The sequence below is a fragment of the Salminus brasiliensis genome, chromosome 1 (assembly GCF_030463535.1).
Source record: "Salminus brasiliensis chromosome 1, fSalBra1.hap2, whole genome shotgun sequence".
Taxonomy (NCBI): Eukaryota; Metazoa; Chordata; class Actinopteri; order Characiformes; family Bryconidae; genus Salminus; species Salminus brasiliensis.
The window spans coordinates 34,120,053-34,141,806 of record NC_132878.1 but is presented as its reverse complement, the minus strand read 5'-3'; the positions used below and the strand labels follow the sequence as shown (position 1 = coordinate 34,141,806).

Below are 21,754 nucleotides of genomic sequence, written 5' to 3'. Positions count from 1 at the left end.
TTCCCACAAACCACGTGGAGAAGTTGCAGAGGAGGATGAGGAGGACTTTTTTGCTCCGAGACTGTTCCTCACATGCCTCAATCTTTGTCCTCCCCAGATGTGTGACCTCTTATCGAAGGCCTCGTCAGTTCACAAAGAGTTTTAGCATGAGAGCACAAATCCTGGAACGGATGTTGCCCTGCCTGTGATCGTCTTAGTCCCGGGTCCCGTCCCAGAGGGCTGGGTCACTGCAGGGTTTACTGTTTCTCCTGCTCACTCACAGTTGGTTCACCTTATCAAGGCTTTTGAGAGCTGAAACAGATGTGCTGAATCAGGAAGAAGCACTACAGTGGGCAGTGCTGTGGCCATCACTCCCTAAACATACTTATAGGTGAAGAGCTAAGATCAGCACATTACCATGTACATTTATTTTATTTACCTGGCATCTATAATAACTTTCTGATGAATCTTTGCATGGAATTTGGTTGAATGTATGTGGGAAGGCTTTGTTGTAACACTGTTACTAACCCTGCAGTGTGGAGTCTGTGGAGATGGTGCTCATTAACAAGAGGAGGGGTCAAATAATATAGGGGTGGATTCAGTACTTAGTAATAAAACACAATTATGATGAAATAAGATAATATCTGGAGATAATCTGGAGAAACATTTGTCTGTCTGCTAATTGGCAGATGTTGCTATGGGAACATGAATCTGTGGGAGTGGGGCGGTCGTGGCTCAGTGGTTAGTGATTAAAGTGCTGGGTTATTGATAACAAGGTTGTAGGTTCAAATAACCTTGTGTGCTAAACTGCCACTGTTAGGCCCTTTGTACAAAGCACTTAGTCCCCCCTGTTTCAGGGTTGCTGTATCATGACTCTGTGCTCTGACCCCAGCTTTCTAAACTGGGATATGTGAAGAGGACACTTTTGCGACACACTGCTCTAATTGCTGGTGTGATGATCTGAGGAGCCATCGCATACGACTGTCGGTCACCCCTAGTAGTGATACGAGGGAAACTAACAGCTCAGCGATATGTGCAGGATATCCTGCAGCCATGTGTTGCCGCTCATGGCAGGGCATCCAACTGGCATGTTTCAGCAGGATAATGCTCGCTCATACACGGCCAGGGTTTCCCAGGAATGTCTCTGCCAGCAACATGACATTTGCGGAGCAATACTTTCTTGGCTTGCCTGGTCGAGTGTTTATAGGACCGGCTAGGACACCAGCTTCAGGAACCTGCAAGTGTACAGGATCTACAGGCCCAGCTGCAACATTTATGGGCACATGCTATATACCTGGATGCCTCCATACCCAACCGAATTTTACCTTAATTTTACCTTGTATTTACTTAGGTGTCTCATATTGTCATATTGTACTGGAGTCCTGGATCTAGTCCTAAACGGCCAGGTCACTGCTGGCTTCAGATGTGCTGAGTCAGGACAAAGCTCTACAGTGGGCAGTACAGTAAGATAAGGTAGGATATGGGTAGTTCCTGCTAATAGGTGGGAATTGGACATGACTAAGCTGTAGTACAGTGCTGTATAGTAGGCTATAATGGTATGTGGTTTTAAGCGCACCTATAGTGAAGCTGTGTGAGGATGGTACACACACACACACACACACAGGGGTGGGCTGCGTTTGGGCTAAGCTGCTTAGTGAATGTTAGATGCTTTGTGAATGCGGGTGGCCACTGGGCTCGGGACAGCCTGTGCTGGACAGTAAGCTGAGACGCAGTTCAAAAGCTTCATTGTTGGGAGGACAGAGCGTGACTCATCAAATACAGGGCTGGGGCAAGGCCAGCGCTATGCCTAGAGTGTGTGTGTGTGTGTGTGTGTATGTGTGAGATACAGAGTAAAAGGGTATCGCTGCCTCCCACACACGTTCCACGGAATTAGTGTCCGTGTGTGTGTGAGAAGAGAATTCTCAGGATTGGGATTTGCTGAGTCAGCTCTATTGTATGTGTGTGCTTCCAACTATATGAGTTTGAGTGTGTGTGTGTGTGTGTGTGCACGCTGACATGAGACAAACTACTAAAGGCATTCTTTGGTTTAGCGCCCCTTGGTTGGGGGTGAGCTCTCTTTCCCCAAGCTGTGGTGTCAATAGGTCACTCTGTATGTGTGTGTGTGTGTGTGTGAGATAGAAAGAGGCAGATCGCGTGAGTCAGATGCAGAATGCCAAATGCCACGCATCCACCCCATCCACCAAGGAGTGAGTGTGTGGTGGTTTTACAAAGGCACCCACTATCTCATGCCCTCAGCTTACATGAAGTTCTCGCTGAACTGCGCTGCCTTCCGTCAAATTACAAAGTGCAGTACTTCAGACCAAGATGGCAACGTTGCGAAATCTCCCAACCAAAGCAGCTCCACTGAAAAAGCCCATATCACAGAAAAACGAGCTGTCCTCATTTTTTAAAAACGGAATTACTAGGACTGTACGCATTTAAAGACTGAAATGCATTACCATACATTTGCCCCATAGAAATATATTCCACTGGGTACCCACACCTCTACCAATTCTGCCAAGATACTCAATGAATACATGTTTTAGGGCCCCGATCAGTCACAGGCCCTAGAAATACACCCGACCCTGCCTATAGTAGTTTAGCCCTGCTCAATATAAAGAGCAGCTGTCAGACTCACATTATGTCAGAAAATCAAAATAGTTTTTTTTGTATGACAGTGACAACATGATGAGCATATGTTATGTGTTATGAACACTGGTATGCTGGTTAACCAGCACCACACCAGTACCAGTACCAGCTTAAACCAGCATTTGTTGCATTTTGAGCACTGGTATCTTGATAAATCGTCACCAATCCAGCAAAATCCAGCAGCATATGTTGTGTTCAAGCAGGTCCATGCTGTTTTCAGGCTGAACTAATTTCCCAGCGATGTCCTTGTGGTGCCTGTACGGGCAGCCCAACTAGGGAACCAGAAAGTTTTGCCCCCCATATGGATGCCCACCAGGGTCAGTGATGGGACCAGGAGGAGTTAAACATGGGCCCCATTACGGGGTCTAGGTGGGACCCATGTGTGATTAAGGTGGGTTGTAACTATGGGGGCAATTTGGGAAGCCCGACTGGGTCCCAATAAAAACACATGTACAAACTCACTCAGTGTTCATGCCCACCTGCAACCCATGTAAGCCCACGTGATCTTTATGATATGATCTCATTAGTGTGTGTAACGATCACATATGACTTGTTATTGTATCGGTATCAGTACGGAGACACTGCAGTGTGTGTGTGTATGTGTGTGTGTGTGTGTGTGTTACTCGGCATTTCGAGCACGCACACGCACACTCGGGGTCTGTTCTCGCTCGCCTCCTCTCGCCTCCTCTCGCGATAGCCGCTCGTTTGTCCGACCGCCATATTGTGTGACAGTATTTTGATTCGTATCCGCTGGAAGCGAGAAAAGGGGTGTAGAAAAAAGGAGAGAAAAACAAGGGAGGGGAGTCGGAGGTGGGGGGACAAAAAAAAAAAAGACCCCGAAGACGAGCTGTCAGAAAGAAAACTTGTCCTCCCGTGCGGGTGAATACGGCTAGCGGGCGCGGCGGCGGCGGCGGCGGCAGCAGCAGCAGCAGCGTCCACAGGCAGCCCGCGCTAGCAGCAGCAGGAGCGGCCTGGGTCCCAGCGCGGCCCCCCGAGCCTCGAGTTCCTCCTCCTCCGCGCTCCGGCGGCGGCGGCGCGGGTGTTGCAGGCGGCCCGGGGAGCGGCGGCGGACACGGTAAGAGTCACGGAGCTCCGGGGTCAGGCTGTAAGGCGCTTATCACGGGCTTTTTTTCCGTGGGGGATGTGGTAGGCGGATAATTCGGGTGAAAAAGGCCGTTTCGGTGCGTGTATGTATGTATGTGTGTGTGTGTGTGTGTGTGTGAGTGAGTGAGAGCGACTCTCCGTCGCCTGGCTGACATGAGCTGAGGAGAAAAAAAGTTCAGGTGATAGTTAGCTAGCTAGCTGGCTAGTTGGCTCAAGTTTTTTGACTTTTTTTCCAGCTTTCAGGAGGATTTGCGTTTTCCACGAGTGAGAGAGGAGAGCGGCTGGGCTCGCAGCCGATATGAGGACTGGTCTTTTTAGCTACGTTACTTTTCAAACTACGGTCAGGGGGTTTTCCTCGGAGAGTCGCTGGTCAGCGTGAGCTCCTTCAGTTTAACAGCCCCATCTTTTCATAGCGCGTGTGTGTGTGTATGTGTGTGTTTGAGGTGAGACGGCCAGCCGTGTTCATACTCCACGGAGTGCGCAGATAGCAGTGGACCTCTGTCTCCGTGCCTTTGGGGAACTGGTGAAGTTGGTTGTCACCGCTCCCCCTCCCCCTCCGCTCGCTGCAGAGCAAACATACTGCGGACTGAAGGGACCGAGGAACGAGACCCTCTCTGTCTCTCTCTCTCTCACACACACACACACACACACACACACACAGACATGTGGGAGACAGGGGAACATGCTTTCAGATTTACAGCAGCTTGCACATTTCAGTAGTCCTGTAGATTGGTGGTCTGTAGTGATTTGCATCACTCGGGGCTCTGCTGCTGAGACTGGCCTGGCCTGGACTGTCCTGGCCTGGCCTGGCCTGTTTCGTTCCTGGACCAAGGCCTTACTAAGCAAGCCATTCATCTGTACGTGGTTGTGATGGCCTCTTGTTTAATTCAGCTGCAGATGAAGCTGATTTCCCACTGAGTATTATACATACCAGTGAACCAGGGTGAATTTGATGCCTTTACAGTAGCTGCTTCATCTGAGTAATGGCCAACGTTGTATTGTTATCGGGTGAATGACTTTGTGCTGTTATGAGCATCACAGAAATGGTCATTGTGAATGATTTGTTAATGACCCCATTCTAATACACGAAAAGCGATCATACTCATTGTGCCTTTTTAGTCTTTCTTTGAACAGGACAAACCGAAGAGTAGCAGGGGATTGTGGTGTGTGTCGTGAAAATGTCCTGAGCCCATGACTTGGTTCACAGTTAAACACACGCTGTTGGGACAGAGTCTGGGTTATTGCACGATTTACCAATGAGGCTAGATCTGGGAGGCGGTCTGAGGAGAAACGTGCCGTGGAGTTGCATTACCTGGCAACTTTTACGGTGTGCCATATTCTTCCATTGGCGTTGCAGGATGTTCGGATGTGTTGTTGCGCGCCTGTTGCTCAGTCAGATGATGTGTGTTGTGTCCTTCTGTCCAGCTGATTCGGGTTTTCTTCTGTTCGGGCTTAGCCTAATTGGTTGTGCGCGCAATCTCGTCTGTACATGTCAATCGCACTGTAATGAATGGTATGTGTGCTCTTGTCAGCATTAGTGATTGTTCTGTGAGTCAGACGTCTGTTGGATGATGTTTTGGCCCATGTGAAAGGCCCTTGTTTATGTGCGTTTGTGACTACTGTAACCAATATGACGGTAGCTGACAACTTGTTGTGGGTGAACATTGAGGAACCCTACTGTACACACTATTTTTGTATTCAGAAATTTGACTCTTCTTCCGTAATCTGTGTCATTTGGACTTGATTTAGGTAACAGAGGACACTCCACAAGCTTGCTTCCTTTTGGTGCTTCAAGGGACGGAGTATTGGTATTGGCGGAGAATCCCTTAGAAAATGCCCAGGTTTGGATTTGACCCATATATAAGATCAGGATTTAAAGATGTTTATTTTTGTTTCAGATGGGGACACTGGGCTATTGTGCTGACCGTTATGCTTCACTTGCCAGTATCTGAATATGTGCGATCTGATATTTTATCGTTATTTTAACAGTATGCTTTTCTGATTGTTTAAGCATTGTATTAGGCGTTTTTTTGAACAGTTTAAAACATTCATTTTTTTAATTAAGCTTTTAATTATATTAAAGAATATTGTGTTCATTCAACATTATGCAGTTTGCTACTGGGCGGAGACTGTGTTTCACTTGTACTCCAATACTCCATAGAAATCATGTTGTACAAGTGCCTTTTACAACCTGAGGGATACAGAGAGCAAAATAAGTATGTTGATTGACACAGAGAAGTAAGATTCTCACGAGAGGTGTCGTCCAGCTCCATCAGAGTTAAATAGTGCAGTTGTTGGAGTGCCAAGTCCAGAGTAGGAATGACGGAGTAGCTATTCTCCCTATAACGAGTAAGTAGAGCAGGGGTGCTGGGTTGCCCACCCTACAATAAATGTAATTCTAAAAGGAGTATGTGTTGGTTTTGTTTATGTATCGGCAGATGTGAACATGGAAAAATACCATCAACCATACAGTGTCCTGGTTGATTGATAAGGCTTGTTTGTTGTATTATACTGTGGATTCATAATTACATCAGTGTGATTGGGTAGACGGGAGTTTTACTGTCGTGTTGACTGGCGAATATGGGCCTGTGTGTCCCCTGCTCTCAGACTGCGGTACACTCCTTAAACAGAGCTGCTCTCCACAGCAAAGGGTTTATAGGTGTACAGCTGTAACTCGCACCAGCTGTGGCTGCAGTCGCACTGCTAAGTGCATGCCGAATGCGCGGCTGCACTGCGCCGCAACCTGCTTCAGCATTGCCACTCTGGTGCTCTGAGGTAGCAGTGCATCAAACCACCTTTCACATCCTCAGGATCCGCAGGTCAGCTGTTATTGGGGGGTGTAACAGTGCACGTATTTTGGAGTGTAATGTCTTTTTCCATTCTGAATGCGGGCTGCAGTGTGTTGGTTTGGCTGAGATAAATAACTGCCTTAAATAGAACTTTTTTTTAATGTGTGCCGTGCCAGCCGTGGAACAAAAGCAGCCCTAAATGTCTCCGCATCTAGAACAGGAGTGTCCAGTCTTATCCACCAAGGACTGGCTTGTCTGCAGGTGTGGTTCATTCCAGCCAGGAACACAAATCATCAGATTGGTTGAAGACTCTGAGCACAACCGATTAAACTAATCAAACTTGGTGTGTTCCAGCTTGTTTGGAGGGAAATCTTGTCGCACCAGCTCCTTGCGGCCAAGAACAGACAGACCTAACTAGAACATCTAAGTGCGTTACCTCCCGCCTTTCCGCCCACTTTACTCTTGATAGGATTCTCCACGGTGTGTAGTTTTGTTCACTGCCAGAGGTTTGTCAGGGACCTGGGGTCGATATGGTCATACCTGTTCAGTCTTCTGAACTTGACCATGTTTTATAGATTGTGACCAGTGATTGGAAGACGTTTGTGTGGGTCTAATCACAATAGTAGTCATAGACCATCCTGGGTCCAGTCTCTCAAAAGCATTTTTAGTGTTAAGATCGTCTGAACCGGTGTGATGCTCGCACCATTTAAGAATCAGCTTTGTGCTAAAATGCTTTGGGATACTCAACCTAGATTGATTGAAGATCTTCATAGCAACAGCAAAGGTTTCAGAACCAGAGGCTTGTTTTAAGCTGTTCGTTCATGCTGCATTAAATTTTACTTGACTTGTAGCCATCATTTTGAGGCCTTCATAAATATGGGACCCTTATTTTGTTCAAATTCAGCGTCATGATGATGATAAAATACTAGAGAAGGGAAAATCTGTCGGCTGATTTTTAGCCAGATAATGGTAACAATTGACAGTTATTTCTCTAATTAGCCAATCTTGAGGGCTGAGTTAAGGATTGCAGCAGCTTTGCATGAGGCTCCTCAGTCACTGGATATTGCAGCTCCTTGTTCACCCGCTAGATGGAACTCTCATATGACTGCAGAACACCATTAAAGCCAGCATTGTACTCTGCACCATGTGCTGAGCTGCTCAGTTAGTCTTTTTTTGTTGTATTATATTTTTATTATTATTATTATTATTATTTTTAAACCGTATCTGACTCAAACCCACATACTTGTAGAATGTGTAAAACTAAAGTGTCTTGTGGAGGAAGCAGTTTAAAGACTTTCAACACCAATAACCTGAAGGAATTACTTTTATCGCTAGTTAAGCAGCATTTTAAGCCCTTTTCAGTTGTTTCCACTTTGAGCTCCATTCTGTAGTCCTGCATAAGAATTTACAGGCTCTTGAAGCTAATGGCTTGACTCTCACTGCATTTTGCCAGCAATGTCATGTCCAAATAGTAAGGGACTTTTACATGTTGAGGCCATGCAGGAATATTACAGGAGTATTGGTTCATCGCAAAAAATCGGTTCATCGCCATGAAATACCCCTCTGTACCCGCTTGTAATGAAGAAGTTACTTGTGTTTTGCTGTACGTATCGATGCTGTCATGGAAAACCTTGTATCTCCAAAACAAGTTTGGAGTTTATTTCAAGTCTTTTGGAACATTTCTTTTGGACCGCTCCAAACTTCTGGTGACAAGAACGAAAAGTGAAACACGGCAAAAATGGAGATGACTCTGATCGGTTGTAGTTTTGTGCAAATATAAGGGGAAATTGTCTTATTATGCTTGAATTATAAGGCAGAATCTAAAACAATGCAAGGTAAGCATGCCATGCAATGGGTAGACATGAATAAGCTGCGAAGGAACGACGGAGTTGTCCCTCTGTACGTTTCTCTGTTACAGAGTACTCTTTCACTTTTTTGATTTCTAGATGTAACTCTGCCTACGGGCTGTACGACTTTGGAAAAGGGGAGCTTTTCTTTAGCCTTAGCAGGTTCCATTTGTAGCCCCCCCCACCCCTCTCCCCTGCCACACTTGAGTGGGACTGAAATGTGCCAAGTTTGCCAACCAGTACAAATGGAGAAGTTGAAGTCTTGTTAGCTTTGGGAGTGTAAGCTGCACGACTGTGTGAGGGTACATTGTATTCGGTTACACATGGAGTCCTTTTCCCCCTCCCGTGTCTTTAAGCAGTCGGGAGGGAGTCTCAAAATATTATGGTTAATTACTGCCAAGCCTGCGATCCTCAGCCTCTTGAAAAACCAGTTTTGAGGTTTGTCGTCCGCAGAGCGTGCAGCTTGTGTCTTCAGTCGAGCAGTTGGGGGCAGCTGGAGCGAGAGAGAGCTGCTCGGTCATTAAGTCCTTCAGATGTTATTTGCTTCCTTATATCTGTCATAGTGTTTTTGCTTTTGTCGCTCGAGTGTTTATTTTTCCGTTGTGGGTTTGGCGTATCTGACACCCCTGCCAGTGCCTCTCTCTCTCTCTCTCTCTCCCTCTCTCTCTCTCCCCCACTTGCACTCTGCTAGGCCTTAAGCTATCTGTGTCTCTGTAAGAGATACTGCATTTGGAGTGCGGACGAAAGACACTTGCATTTGTGAATTGAGTAGATAAGAAGTGCATTGTTGGAATACCAGTGCAATCTCTGCCATAGAGTGGCACCAGTCAAGAAGGGGATTAGGCCAAAAAGAGGGGAAAACTCCATCGACCCCCGGTTCAGTGTTGTGATTGACTTGTTTTGTGAAATTCAGATTTCACTTGTTGTCGTCCTTATCAGAATGTCCTTTCTCTCCAGACATCCTGGCTGTCTTTGGTCTTCCTGCTGGTGTCAAATGTTTTGATATTAGGATATTAAGAGACCACTAGGTCTAGGTCCTTTACTGCCTTGTTTTTTATGAACGCTTGTGTTTATAACTGATCCCCATTATTTTAGCACCCCATTTATTTTATTTTTAAACGGTTCATTATGTAACCAAGTTTTGTCAAGCAGCCATTCATTTTTAATGCTACTTTAGACTAGCAGTTATTGGAGATTCCTACCTTTCTGTGGTATGGACTATTGACCCGTTTCAACGTGTTGTGACAGCTGTAGCCCAAAGTACAGTTAATGGTGTATTGATCACAGGCACGTACTAGTATAATGCACTTCAAACTGGGGTTGCACTTTAAACCTGTGATTTTTATCCTGGTTTTAGCCCCGATTTCAGTCTGGCTGAGCCTGTGCTGGTTGTATCTAGTCTGCAGATGTCAGTTGGAGATTTCAGACCAGTTTGAGTATATTAAACGTTTCACTTTTGAGCCGTTTATGCACATCATCAAGCGGTACATACTTGTCAGAGACTCAATCTGAATGTGTCCCGTCATTAGCCAATGACAACTGTTTTTTAGGCAGGTTCTTATTTTAATTTCATGTTCCACCTTAAATGATGCAGCAGCTGCATTCTGGTCTTAGTGCATTTGTAATAATAATCTGCCTCAAACATTTCGGTAAAATCCTGTTAGGAAGCGCAAAATGCCCTATCCTTTTATAATCTGCTACGACTGTAAAAGTTGTTGCAAAGGCAAGTGTACCCAAGGCTCCCGAAAGTTTTTGTTCTCTGTTTCCCCCAGTGTACTGCCAGAAAGCCGGTCATTTTTAGAAGTGTAAGAAAATGATAGAGGTGAACTATGTGGCAGAAATGCATCATGAAGCTTGAAGACATTTTTACGATGCATGATGTGTCTTGTAATCGTTTTTTTTCTCTGATTTGCTTCTGTACAGATCAAAATACTGCACACTGTAATCTAATTAAGAAGGACTTAACGTGCTGTGATAAAACATGCTGTAGACCAAAGCTCTGTGATATGGAAAGCATATCTCACAATACCTGTTCAAAAATGTATCTATAAAATCTATATCCCCAAACTCTTCCACGTTTGATGGTAAATTATTTACTTTCTTCATATTTTTGCATTAGATTGGCTACTGGTCTGGTAACCCATAAATAGTGGACACTTTGGCCAGTCAGCATGTTTTTGACATTAGATTTATTCTGAACTAAATCGGCTGTAGAAAAACGTGCGCTTAGGCTAACCACACGCGTGAGCACGAATGCAGATTGAATATCAACACAAAGCCCACCTCAGTAGTTCAGCTTTGAGGAGTGTAGTCTGTGTGTACTGTGAGGCACAAAGTCAGTGTGCTGTTTTCGAGACTGCAAACCAAAAGCTTGGACCTCTTATCAGCTAAGTGGGCTCTGTTCAGCTGCGTTTGATGTTAAAGTGGTCGGGGATCGGGTTCCTTTTTGTTGATGTGAATCTTTTTGCCCGAGTGTGGTTCAGCTCTCTTCGCCAACAAAGGTGTCATTATACCTTTGTGTGTCGTTTTGCCCTGAGGAAGAAGAGCGGGTGGATAAAAAAGAACAAAGTGATCGCTGCTCAGAGGGGGGGTGTCGTACTCATGCAGGTCAACTTCTCCTTTGTTCTCTCTCCTTTCCCTCGCGCAAATGACCTACTGCAAGAAAACTACCAACTGTGACGCTTGGCCTTCGCTTCGAAAGAAGTAAATAGCGCAGTTGCACCTGGTGAAGGTACTGCTTAGCAGTTCTGAGGGGCAGGGGAGGTGGTGGCTGGAGTGCAGCGGGGTTCAGCTTCAATTCCCAGCTGTGCTGTTTGTACTGTTCGTGATTATACAGCTCACTAGTTACATCGCTGCAGGACTCCCGGCTAAATCGCTTCCACTGGCTTCTAAAAGGAAGGGGAATAAATAGTAGCCACTTTATAGGTGCTAACGAGATCTTGTGGATAACATTGCAAAAATTAGGACTTCACATGCGCCGTCGCAGGTATGTAGCAACCAGATCAAAAATAACGTGCCGACGTGTATTTTTGGTGGCGCTGGCAACCATTTTAGTTGCAGGCTACAGCCCTGTCTGTTATTTTCTTGGCGAGTAATTTTGACTGCTGCCGCAAAATCCGATAGACACACGGAGAGCTTGCTGTATACTTTTTTTTTTTTTTTTTTTACTTTTTCCCCTCTTCCTTTTCCTTAGGGAGCGGCATTTAGTACCTAATGAAAGAATCGTGAGTTAAACGATAGCCCACGGCGTCATTCAGAGCATGTGTGTGCAGAAACGCATTCCCCACTCACTTAAGCTCACTTTTAGCTGTGTCACTCAATCCAAATCCGTTCGCTTAACATCTGTAACTCTCCTGCATTTCCACAGAAAATCAGTTCAAACTGGTTAATAGTCTGATTGAATTCCCGGTTTCCAAAACAGCCTCATAAAAAACAATAGCAGTTAATGTTGAGTTAATTGTAAATGTAGCTAAATTATAAAATTGTTTAAGGTAGTAAATGCGCGCCCCCCCCCCCCCCCTCCCCCCCACATCCCTTTTTCACATGCTTTTACTGTTTTAGAAAGATGGTAGCAGAAGCATCCAGCCTGCTTAATACAGAGGAACCTCAGCTGGAACACTACATTTACTGTAATTAAAAACAGAGAGGCTTGTGTGGTCAGAAGAGGCCTATTTAGAAAGAGAGCATCTTTCAGTTCAATTTAAAGATGGAAAAATATTTATGTTAGAAAATGTCTTGTTGTAGTTCTAAATGACTCTGATCAACATATTGGTGCATAAACGATCTTCAGGTTCCCCCCCCCCCCTTTCCTCTTTCTGGGTGTGATCTCTTGACTTGCACCGATTTTCCGTGATGCAGTCTCTGGTAAATTATGTTCAATATGCAGTCATTGTGTACTCGCTACTTCTGAGGGTTTTACTGTATTGATTCTTCCCTGTAGCTGCGTAGTCAAGTTAATGATAAACCCCGCTAGCGTTCACTTTCATGCAGTACATGGGAAAACCATGCAACACAAACAGCAGAGGGATGATCATTATAAGCATTATGAGCTCAACGTAAGCGTACTGTATGCTAAAGCACTCCTGCTCCAGCCTTGTACCTTCATCTTGGTCCTGTTTTTTTAACATCTTGATTTGTTGATTTTCTCAGAAACCTCCACACTAGAGAGCAATTTCAGAAACCTCCTGAAATGCTGCTTTGGTGTGCACAGAAGGCCAAAACGTAAAGAAAAAAAGCTGTTTAATATGTCTCAGATATTGAGGACTACTAGAAAACATGAGTGTTTAGAAGCACTGCAATTTGTACTTGTACTGGTTCAGCAGGCTGCTGAAGTCAGAAGTAACAACATGGATGCTGGACATCTTGCCAGTCTGTTTGTTTAGCTGCTGATATTTGGATCTAATTGAATGATTCAGAGTCTTTCAGTAATTTGTGAAATTGGAGTAATGAGGCTGGCCACACAAACGTATTGAATTTCGACACAGAGCCTTGCTGTGTTGCTTGACGGACTTTAGTACCATTGCTGTCGGAAACAATCTAGTGCAATTATGGCATCAGATAAGAGACCCTCACTATATTGCTGTAAGGGAAGCAGTTATGAGAAATGTAGTGTTTTTAGAGAAATTGTACAACTTTGTAGTGCAAATTTGATTTGATACGGTGGTGTCTCAATATGGGGCTTTGACCGACTGTAAGAGGGATTCTTTGGCTCATGCTTCACCCTCAGCTATTTTGAGCGCCGTGGCTGAATCTCTGTTCTATTGAGCCAAACTTGCACCTTGGTTGTTGAAGGCATTTTAATGGTGCCTCACTTACTTTGTTGTAGTAAATGGTCCTATAGCAGAAATATATTATTATATATGTTATTGTATAAGTAAGACCCTGTTTACACTGGTCACTTCATGTGACTAGTCTCTGCATTGTATCTGCATAAAGCTTTAGCCACATGCATTTACGCTCGGTAGTCAAATGTGTCTCCGGTTAGTCTGACTTGAAATCTGACTGCTGTGTGGGACGGAATATGCAAATCTGCTCACTACGCTGCAATTATTATTGGTGTTTTGGTTGTGGTTGTTGAATGTGTCTTGGAAAGGTCAGATCTGTTTACGCTGCTTGAACGTGGATCAAATGTCTCAGATCTCCTCCTGAAGCGGTTTGAGTGATGGGATTTCTTGGGAAGTCTTGGGTGAATTTACACTTGCACTTTATATAGATATAATATAAAATCAGATATAATCAAAAGTAGCCATGTATAAATGTGTTCTTTGGTTGAGGTAAAATGCCCAGATGGGGTAGGGCTGAGCAAAGTTCATGTCGCACCTGCTACGCAGGTTACCATCTGTGTACGATTTACTTCCAAAAAAAGAAAGTGCATGGGTCGTTTGTGTGGAAATGGTTTGATTTCCCGAGGGATTACAGTCAGCAGAGCACACTCTCGTGCAGATGATGCCATGGAGACATCACAGTTAAAGGAGCTGCATGATGCCTTTATTTCACCAACTTAGATACACAGTTAGATATTTGCTATTTTAATTTTCAACATACTGTGTATTTCTCATAGAATTTGGTTGTTAGCTGAGGCATCATCTGTTAGAAGGGAGTGGATTGTGGAGAGAAGAGCTGGTAAAAGCCGGTCAGCTAGCTCTAACTTTGAACCCAGCGCTCCTCGCTTCCTTGTTTCAGTTTGTCATGCGTCAAGTTTCAGCTCTCCTTCTGCAGACACTGGCACAGGAAAAGCTGCGGTCACAAGGTTTGGTTCACATAGCAGTTGTGTTCCCATAGTCTGGTGATGTGCTGCTCTTCGGCCTTACAGGCTTCAAAAACACCATATTCTAAAAAAGTATCTGTTATGCAAAGCAGTAGGCTGAGCGTATTTTAATTTTGGGATCAGTTTTGGTGTTTTGGAATTGGCATGTTATCCAGACCTGTTTTGGTTGTACATTAACTCTCTTATTATTTAGCTATGCTAAATAATTCTAGGGCACCTTTTACCATTTACTCGATTCTGGGGCTGCTGGAAAATCTGTTTTTTAGATGTTGACTACACCTGCAGTATGAGCAGATATATGTTGTACTGTTATATCCTTCACCCCAAGCCGCTCATTCTATGCCTCTGCTGTTTCTCTTGGTGGCGTGTGCAGTAAGTTGGCCGCAAGATTTGAGGCCCACTTGGGCCAAACTGGAAACAGTTTCTGTGACTGTGTGTGTGTGTGTGTGTGTGTGTGTGTGTGTGTGTGTGTGTGTGTGTGTGCGCGCGCTTACTCAGCAGATTGCATCCTCCGCTGTGTGTAGATTGACCCGCTGCCGCCTGGAGAGAGCGGACTGCTATCGTAATTTACTAATATTTGCCTCTGTCTGACTTGGTGTCGGAAGCTGTCCAAAAGGCCTGGGAAAAATGCTGTGCTGCCGGGGGAGGGAAGAGCAACAGGAACACACAGTGGAAAGAAGAGAAGTGAGACAATCTCCCCTCTTCTGCTCCCCTCCTCCCCTTCTGCAGCTCTCTTACAGTATTAAACAAAGCATTTACCTGCATTTGTTTTGCTGCATAGAGTGTCTGTAAAGGTGTCCCTGTTTTTCTTTATCATTATTTTTTATGTTTAAAGAATCTCTGATGTCCTGCATGGTTTGTAGAGCTGGAATATTGGATAGGTATCAGCAGATATTGGAGAAATAAAAAGGAATGTAATAAAAATAATCATTTGATGTGACTAATTTAGAATGATATCACACTATGTAATATGTCCCTGTGGGGTAGTAAAGTGTTTGACTAGTGGGCAAAATATTATAAAATAATGTATTTTATAGCTGTTGTGATCCCTGTTAACGATTATTAACTACTGTGCGCATTATTGATGCTTAACGACCACTTACTGCTGCATTTTATTACAAAGAACTGAATCTTCCTATATTTGACACTGATTGATTTATAGAAGGACATGCATCTGATGTCGGCGTGTTGTCAATTCAGCTGCTAGCCTTTCCCGGATAAAATGAATAAACTGATTCATTTCGTTACTACTTTCTTGTTCATATTTCAGTATTTATATCAGCTACACCAACTTCAGGCACAGTTCACAAACCTAGTTCAGATTTGCCAAATGAACGTGCTTGTCCTGCAGCAATTATATTGTAGGCAACAAGTTAGGAGGACAGGACTGCAAGTAATCCTTTAAGTTTTTGCTGCTCTGTCTCTGGAGAAACTGACTTCAGCTGTTTTGTCCGGTTCTTTTTCCTGTTAGGTGTCTGTCTGTTGGGTGGCGATAGCCTGTCTCTGCGTCCTATAATTGGTCCAGAAATCCGAACCGTCCAAAAAAGTGTTTTCACACTGCAGAATCAGATCATGGCTTTATTTGGTCCAGACTTTTGGTCAGACCTTTGGTTTGAACTGTGGTTTCGCTGCACTTTTGGTAGTCATATCTTCTCTTTTGGTTTGGACCAAACTGACCAAAGTCCGAAAGCAACCGAAAAGTCATGTCCTGAAAAGCTTGGGCAACTTGATCTGGTCTGAGTCTCTTAATGCTGAGCATCAGCCGATACTGATCTGAACTCATCTTTGTGTTTGTATAAATACAAACAGCCACACAGTTTAAATGAGTAGAGTACAGAGATTTCATACTCACAATCTGTTATGCTGCATCTAATTAAACTCCACTAATTACACTCTCTGTACCGAAATGTGTGGTTAGTCAGTGTTCTTTAAAATATCCACACTACGCTCACTTCTATTACAAAAACAACATTTCTTAGGGTTTTAAATATAGTCATAGTGCCCACTCCCACTTCAGTGCTTACAAGCAAACTCTGTTAGTCACTTCTGACTACGTTTTGCCTAGTTGACTCTCACGCTTGAATCATTGAAGTCCAGCATCCTTGGATTGCTGTATGCTGCGATGTTGCACAAACTCACACAGCCTGGTCATCAGCTTGATTTGCCTAGAGTGCACTGTTCTAGTGCTGTACCAACAGGGGTGTTGATTCAGAGTTCAGCAGACTCTGCTTCAACCCAGTCATCCACTCTCTGTTTCTATCCTGCTCACGGTCGTGTTCTCTCTCTCTCTCTCAGTCTCCCTCCTGTATAAGCTCTTTGTGTGGGTGTGGTGAACAGTGGCAAGATTTGCCTAGAGCCACTGGTTTTGTTGTTCTGGTGCTGGTCAGCCATCGCCGGGGGCAACGGCACACCAGCTCTGTCACTCAAGAAGTCCTCTTGGATCAGGGCTCAGGACAGTCGCACATTGTGTGTGTGTGTGTGTGTGTGTGTGTGTGTGTGTGTGTGTGTGTGTGTGTGTGTGTGTGTGTGTGTGTGTGTGCGCATGCATGTTTGTCTGTGTTTTGCAGCTCAGTCAGCATCTTGAACACTACCTCCCGAGCCTCAGGCTAGAAAACAACCCATCGAACAGGGGGCGGGCCGCCTTGACACGGCTTCTCCCTCTTCTTTTATCCCTCCCTTCCCCGTCTCTGTCTTTTTCCAAAACACATTGCACAACAGCACTGCAAACGTATACAATGGCTAAGCCAGCGGAAAGCTTCTCCAGCACTCCCAGCTTAAGAACTGAAACTAGATCAGACTTTAACAGTTTGTAGGAGTGCTTCTTAATCTTGCTGATTTTTTTTTTTTTTTTTTTTTTTTTTTTTTTTTTTTTCATTCGTTCGTTCATTCGTTCGTTCTTCTTCCCAAGTACAGTAGAAGATAAAGCAGGCCCCTAAATGTATCTGAGACTCTCTGAGAATTTATTTTTTTGTGCATATCAATTATATTTATGGACTGATTATATAGGACCTGATGAGTATTCAAAGAGTCTGTGTTGCAATACATAGACTTGGTGGTGGGGACTGTATTTATGGGGATATTGAAAGGTATCTAAAGACATAACCTTTGCTGCTGCTAAACTAATATTTAAACATGCATATTCAAATTTATGTCTAAATGCCAGATTTTTGCAAAGCCCTGTTAAAAGCTGTTATGGCAGGAGTTCCTTCTTTGTGTGCTACTAGGGTTATTACAGAGTTTCTTTTTGTGGAAGTAGCAGTAATCCGACAACTTTTAAAGTATTAAACATTGTAATGTCTTGTTTTGTATGCAGTTCATTTGCGGTCACGCTTTGGCACGCTGTGCTGATAGTTCAGGTGTACCCAGGTTTTTTTTTTTTGTGTTATATATATATATATATATATATATATATATATATATATATATATATATATATATATATATATATATATATATATAAATTGGGTTAGATTTCGACAGCACCTGTGTTGATTCCCACTATGACTATTTTACGGTCTTGTGTTGCCTGTGTTGTAATCATGGAAACCTAGTACTCTGATGGTGTCGCAAGCTACAATTTTGAAACTGCCAGAAGGGTAAACATGCTGTGCTCATGCTTAGTATGCCCGCTTTTACACCCTGTAATGCTTTGTGGTGCTTTGTTCCTGAGACTAACTCTGCTTCCAAAAGTATCCAGACACCCCTTCTAATTAGCAAATGCACCTATTTTAAGGTGCATTCACTGCTGACACAGGTGTTCAGTCTCATGCATGCCAGCTAAAGCAGTATAAAGCCCCCCAATGTTTGGCTGTGGGGCAGTGGAGTGACTGAGAACTAATCAACCAACATCAGTGTTTTATAGACGAATGCAGTCAAATCCTCACAGCAATGTTTCGACATCTAACACTTCTTTTCGACACCCTTTTAATACCCTTGATTTTGGAGGAAACTTTGGGTCGTCTGTAGGTGTTTGGACACACACAACCAGACCCAGAGTGAGCTTAAGTCCAGGCTCGAAAGAATCAACAAGGATGATTCATCATTGACACTGCAATTCGGCCTAAGACTAAGCTTAATCCATGTCCGGGAAACTAGCCCGTAGTGTTGCTGATTGTGTGGTGGTTTATGCTGAGGTCCTTGGCTCAGATTGCTCAATGCTTTACAGATGTGCCTAGTGTTTTTAGCAGATGGGTACATTCTGTAGTTGTGTTCTGACCATGCTGTACTCCTCCTATGACTCCTGTATGACTGGGACATGGCGATATACCAAGACACTAATTTTGTGTCAATAATATTGTGGCCGTGTCATGGATTGCATGAGTCGAGGAGTTTTCATTACTGGTGCCAAAAGGTTTAGGGATTTTGCATCTTAAATACAAATGCTGTGATATGAATTATGCTAGGAGGATACAGTACTACCTCACTTCAATTCTTAATTAGTGTTTGGGAGCAAGAATGTCTGAAGTGTTTTTGACCTGCTTTCTACGGGATTAAAGATCTTTATTAATTGCAGAGATGGGAGTGGCTGCTCAGATTGAGTGTTTTCTCACACAAACAATTGATCGTTGTTGATCTAATTTACCTTACAGCAACATTTATGCAACAATTTGTGTTTCTTGCTCCTGTAGGGTCCCTCCTACAGTTAGTAGTAAATTAGTATAAACGAGTAACTAGTAACTAGCTCGCGTTCAGCTGCTGTTGACTAAGTCTGGTAGTCTTATGCAAACATTTGGGCACTGTTGGCTAAATGACATCTTTTCTTGTGCAAAAGTTTGGGCACCCCAAGTGTTGCATCGGTTTAGATTTTGAATAGCAAATCAGGCCTAAAGCATTCCACCAATTGCCATTAAATTTCCAAGCTTTATACATTGTTTAACTCTTCAATGCATTAACACACTGCATCCATGGGCTCCTCTAAGCAGCTGCCCGAATATCTGAAGAAAGGCTGTAAGAAGATTTCAACTTACGTTTTTTACAGTCTGGAATGTTTTTACAAAATGACAGTTCAGGGGGACTGTGGAGGTCAGCGTTTTGTTTATAAAAGACTTTATTGTAATATTGTAATTATAATATTACAGAAACTTTTATGTCTGATTAGCCACAGTTTTTGTTGTTATCCTTGTATTTGTTTTTGTTCACATTTTGTGAATCTGGTAGTTCTTTACATTGTGTATAATGGTGAGAGGCTCCACAATAACTACGAAAGAAATATAAAAGTTTAAGTAGCCAACTTTTTTTAAAGATATGAATAAATGAATAAAAACAACTTTGCTGTGAACACAGTATGTATTCATATCCTGGGGTCAGTTGCTTGCCGTTCTTATAGTTATCATTTAACCTAAAATTTGGTCTTGAGTCTGCGCTGTTCGAAGATCTATTGTTCATGGTAATGCTGTCAGGTTCTGTTATTGCATTCTGAGCTGGACAGTGCTTTAGCAGACAGGAATGCTGTGGTGTTGGGTCTGGCGTTGCGCATGGCTTGGCACGTGGCCGGGCAGAGGATAAGGACAGGCCTCTACTGGCTGCACCAACACAGCTGCACCTGCCTATGCCAATCTCACTCATGCCAGTCCCGTGGGCACTTGCACAAAGTCAGTTTGTTGCCCACAAAGTAGCCACAACGGTTAAAAACTGTGAAATGAGTGAAGCCGTGGTTGACGGCTCTCTACTGTGGCTGACCTCTTGTTTGGGGGCCACGCTGCATGAATAGAAAATAAGTGAATGTAAAATATCAGCACCACAAATTCGGTTAGGCCAAGCTTATTTTACAGTAGATTCCATGTGGCACAGTGGCTAAGTGGAAGATGAAGGAAGTGGAGTAGTGCTTGCAGCAAACTGTGTTGTGTGGGCATGCCAACTACTGCTGCTTGCATGCATGGACAGCATTTTTAATAACTGGCATACCACACTCACACTTGATAATGGAATTATCGCGACAGGCCCGCATCATCCTAAAGGTTTGTCCCTGCACATAAACTCAGTGAGCTCCATATACCGTCTGCAGAGTCTGTCCATTTTACAGCAGTTTTGAGAAATTCTCGCCGGGTTCTTTTGCTGATTTCTAAAATCTGTGGTTTTGGTCTGCCACAGCAAGTATGCTCTTCTATGCTATGCCTCTGCTCCTCTCTCGGCCTCTGTTGCTAAGAGACATATGTTAGATGAATGTTTCACACACCAATGGACTGGACTGCTTTTCCACCAATGGTGTCTCTCGATAGGCACGCCATGTGACTTGGCTGCCATTTGTCTTTTGGTTGGCCTCAAGGTGGGGAGTAATACTCCTAGCAGCTGCTGCAAGCATTTCCGCTACAGCCCTCTCTCCCCTCGCTGACACACCGCAAGCAGGCCCAGCATGCCCATGCAGCACCATGTCCCACTCGCTGCACAACCCAAACGCATCCTGGCCTGCTTTTGCTTTTGTTCATGTCATGATGCGGGTAGACGTTCACGTTCCAGGACACTGTGCTGCTTCTCAGCTGGAAGAGAGACAAATGCATGGGACTCTTGAATGGATGGCTGCTTGTGTAGTTCTACATGTAGTGGTACCTGAGTTGAGCAGGGAGCAGGGAATTCATTGTTATGCAAGTCCACATATAAGTGTGTGTGTGTGTGTGTGTTTACTACAGGACTTTTCAGACTAACAGCTGAAGCTCTAGTTGGAACCTTTTTTAGTCATTGACACTTAATTATGCTCTTTACTATTTTGTGATGTCCCAGTCATGCTCATTGTGACATTGCAGTACACACAACAGGAAGTGGCATGGGGGTGAGTGTGTTTTTTTTTTTTTTTTTTTTTTTTTTTTTTTTTTTCTTTTTTTTTTTTTTTTCTTTAAACCAAAAAAAGAAGAAATCAGTTCTGCCATAGGGACAACTTTGAATGAACTTTGACTGAGTAGGCAAAGAAAGAGGAACTTGCAGAGGGCATCATTTAGGGATTGCTATACTTTATTGGATCGCATATAGGCTGTTTTAACTCTGATACAGTTCTGCATTTTGTACTGTTCTAGCAGAGCTCCCTCTGGCATGTTCTAGACCGCATTAGCAGACATTATTGAAAGCCCACAGCAGGAAGGAGCGTTCTCAAACGAAAACAAAACAGTGGAGCATCTGTAGAGTGGAATGATTTTTACAGTGGAACATGAAAACCTCTAGTTCCAGTGCTTTGACTACATGTGAGCGGCTTTTCCCCAAGATATCTTTGGTCTGTTTTCCACCACTTTCTGTCCGTTCCTCCTAAACCATGTACGGAAATGCACTCCCACCACATCTTCTCTTTTGATTTATATCTCATTAGAAATTAAAGAAGGATGCTAATGTGCACATGCTGTTGAGAAACAAATCATAGCGTGCTATAAAAAATGATTTTAAGTCATTAGTAGCCAAAAATAAAATATCCTTTGAGAGTGTGAACCACTGTACATCAACACCAAACCTGAAGTTTCATTGCAGTTATCTAACGGAGCCATCGTGTTTGATCACAGCTAACCTATTAGTTTGTGGTTAATGCATTAGCTTTGCACTAACAGAGTAGTTAATATTGTATCAAATTCAAATTGTGTGAATCGTTACACCCGTACACCATGCAGGCTGACCTTTTTGCTCTAGACAGTCTCACTTTG

The 21,754-nt window shown here is 43.7% G+C and overlaps 1 protein-coding gene across 3 annotated transcripts in view; it reads left to right on the top strand.

The window, feature by feature from the left end:
• The first annotated feature begins 3,342 nt into the window (after positions 1–3,342).
• The window catches only part of tab2 (TGF-beta activated kinase 1 (MAP3K7) binding protein 2), a 44,538-nt gene continuing 26,126 nt past the window's right edge, over positions 3,343–21,754 (top strand). For 2 of the 3 annotated variants that reach the window (XM_072678248.1, XM_072678265.1), the window contains exon 1: positions 3,343–3,703. The gene's annotated coding sequence lies outside the window, so the exon portion shown is untranslated. Of the gene's footprint in view, positions 3,704–14,096; positions 14,118–21,754 lie in introns of those variants that run through there. The other variant, XM_072678257.1, reaches the window with a different exon arrangement.